Genomic DNA, 3,822 nt, shown 5'->3' on the forward strand with positions numbered 1-3,822 from the left:
GGTGTATTCAGCTTTCAGGAATGTAACTTATGTACTCCTGTTGTTTGCACACTCACACACACATGTACACAAACGTGTTTATTGCTGCAGGCGTTTCCAGTTGAAGACTGTCCTGTTGCTTCATGCTGGCATGGTAAATATAGTTTCAGGAAGATATTGTGTCTTTCAAAGGTCATATGTGGGGTAAAGCTGCATACATCCTCATTCATTCATTTGTAATTCATTCAATCTGGGTTTATTCATTTTAGATTTGGGACCATAGCAGCCCCATTATTTACATGTGTTATATCACTGTATGCCTTTATCACTTTGTAACTCCCCCAATGTCTGTGTTTTAACCGCATTCACATTTAAGGTCAAGACCTAAACGTAAGAACATGTACCTAAGCTCAAAAGAAAAAAGCATTTAGGAAATGTACTATTTATATTCATAATTAGATTCATTTGATGCTTTAACATCCTGTTTTTTGCTGTTTATGTAATCTAATTACAGTATAAATAAGAGACATATTTTTTTTTAAAAAGTAGTAAAATGAGGAAAAAATCTATATAGCTGCCTTCATCCTCCTAAAGTGCCCATATCATGCACAAAAATATTTTTGGTGAAAAAAAAAATAATTAAATGTACATACATCAGCCAATACTGTAGTTTAACCCTAACCTCTAACCCATTCATGTTGACTTCACAGGCCGCGGTTCCGCCCAGATGGCTTTATTTTAAATGAGGTATAATACAGGGCAGCCAATCAGAACGGAGGTCATTCACAAGTGTCTTTCTTAAAGGCACAATGACATAAACAGCCTGAGTGAGTACACAAAGACGTTGTAAAATAGTTGTGTAAAAGAGAATTAGATTAATTCTGATTTTGATACAAGAATCTTAAGCGTACATTAGTGGAAAAAAAATTAATTATGAATTAAAAATGTAGGATGTAGGCTTTGTTGTGACCTCTGGATTTGAGTTTGGAAGGTCTTGTTAGATGTGTCTTTCATCACATTAGGAAAATGCACCTTCATCTAAAAAGATCAGCAAGTGCTCTGCTCATTCACCTTGGAGAGGCTGTTTACCTGAGGGCAGAGCTTAAGGAGATTATAGCAAATCTCTGAAACCTCACACATTAACACAGACACATGCTCTCGCTCTCCCTCTCTCTCTTTCTCTTGCTCATCAACACATGTACACTACTCAGACACAAGGATTGATGCAATTTGTCTGTTGTAATAGATTATACATGGGGGCTTGGCCGACCTTTCTCTTGCAGATGCCGATGAGGGGCCGAACCCCCTCTCCTCTCTTGGGTGCAGGAATCTATAAATATCTTGACTGAGTCAGAGGGAGGGACCTGCAGCGTTGCACCCAACCCCCTCCCCCTCTTTCACCACACACACGCACTTAGCCAAGCAATACACCATCAAATGGAAGATCTGAGCTCACAGATGAGCAGAAGACTGAAGGCTGATAAAGGTCACCGCCCTAAAACAGAGGGGCATCTAATATAGCATGTGCTTGGTGTTGCACAAAAGCACAACAATGCCTGCGGTCAGTCACAGACTGCTGGTTTGCCTGTGCGTTTTCCTTCTGTCACAATCAGCACGTCAGACTGGGGTCCTGGAGGGATCTGATCAGCCAGCATGCACAAATAAATACAGCGCTAACAAAAGGGCCTAGACGCCTTTGTCTATGAACACTCACTAATTGCGCTTGTCAAATTTACATGCTATTAGACTTCAGCATGCACACAAAAAGGGCATGCAAATCCCCCTTTCAAAGATTCCTTTTCCACTCGCAACTGCCTCCTGCACATCTGCCTGCATCTGTCTGGCCGTCCATCCGTCTACAGCAGCCTTGCTCCTGCGCATCAGCATGCAGGTCACATAGGACTTGACTTGCTGCAGCAGCATCACCCCACGTCTCTGGCGTGAGTGTGTGTGTGAGCAGACAGTCCCATCAATAAGTGGACAGGCTGCAGTTAGAGCATGAATGAGTCACCCCCCCCAAAAAAAACAACAACAGTGGCTTAGTCTCTTTTGGCAGTCAGCACACGTCAGTTTTGCCCGCTGGATTTAGTAGAGCTACTACTTTACCACTGATCAACATTACATAATATAATATATATATAAAATATATATCTTAGAAAACACGCTTAGGTTCACTGGTGGATTTGGATAGCACCTATAATGGTAGATTGGTGATCTGTGATCTACCATTAAAGGCCAAGAAAATAAATTTTCTCATGAATCAAGTCAAGAAATAAACAGTCATTCAGGCCCTGTTCCAATTTACGCCCTCAAACCCTACATAAAAGTGCACTTCCTGAAGCTGTCCAAAGGTGGGTAAAAGGGGCCTAAGACACCCCTGCTCCCTTACTTCAGGTGACTAGTATCTGGATTGTGTCCTGATAAGATTTAGTCAAATACGCCTCTAGTCTGACATTCGGCTGCTGTGCGGGACAGAGTATGCAAATTCGATTATACAGGAAAGGGTTTGGTTGTCTAATGCATCTTGGAGAGTCGGATGTGCTACACTGTTGTAATCGCTATAGTGATCAGATCTGTATCTGGTTTAAATATGTCTTGAGTGTGTTTACACTTGGCCACTATCCAGATATAATCCTGATACTCAAGCGCTGAAGTCAAAGAGTGTACGGCAGAATTGGGACATGCTTCGCCTCACGTCCCTTCACGTGTATATGACACTGCTGCTTAAACATCAAATACCACAGCTGCTGCTACAATGGATAAGTGGTGGGAGGCAGAGAACCATTTAAAGGTTAATGCAACGTTAAAATCTCTACATAGTGCTTTTTCTGCATAGTTTTTTTAAACAATCCAAAAACCCTATCAATCTTGATCAAGAAAAAGATAATAGATTCCACTCAAAATTAAAGAGCGGAAAGACCTTTTCTCCATTTTTCAGTTGGTTTGTGTGAGGAACGTTGCGGGAACGTGGTGGAACATGGGTAACTGTGAAGTGGACTTACAAGAGGCGCACACCAAGTGCTAATAGGGGTGCTTGGGAGCAACCTTATTAGGCAAACTGACATAAATGGGACACCCCATACAACATTGCACACCCACTGGACACACACAAATGAGGGGTGACTAAAACACAAATATTTATTTTGCCTCACTGTACATTATGTGCACCTCTCTGCCATTCAAAAAAATATATTCTTACATCTTCGGCATTTAATTATGCAGAAAAATTGGCTAAGGCACATTAGCTATGGAGCAAAGTCATGGGTTTCTGCATTCTTCAAGTCTTGTGGTTCCAAAGCAAAACTTGACTATCTTTGGGGAAAAGAGGAACACTGTGTACATTTGATTTTTGGATGAACTGTACCTTTAAGGGCACAGCACTGGGGCTGGATAAGCATATTTATGAATGGAGCGCATAAGCAATCACCCTGTGTGGGTTTTCCCCTTGCCATCAGATAGCTAGACAGCCTATACCCAAGCCTTTTTAATGGGAGGAGAAGGAGGAGAAGACAGCGACATTTCTATTAAGGCAATCGCTGTGGGCTTTAACTGACGAGTTTACTATGAAATAACCCCACATGTACTATCTTTAGCATGCAAACACGACAAGCATGATCTGTACAACACAAAAAGGCCGAGACTGGGCTGTTTTATTTTCGTCGCAGCCCAAACGCAAATCCCTTCCAAAGTGCCAAAGCCTATTAAGCAATTTGCATTAGCAAGTGGGTCGAACCCCTGTCCACGCTGCCTGATTGCTTTCACGTGCAAACAATGGGCGACCTCCATTGCTGTGTCGCTATATAGGCACGCGCGGCGGGCAGCAGCCCACCTTCATGAGTGAAA

Source organism: Salminus brasiliensis, chromosome 13 (assembly GCF_030463535.1).
Source record: "Salminus brasiliensis chromosome 13, fSalBra1.hap2, whole genome shotgun sequence".
NCBI classification, from domain to species: Eukaryota; Metazoa; Chordata; class Actinopteri; order Characiformes; family Bryconidae; genus Salminus; species Salminus brasiliensis.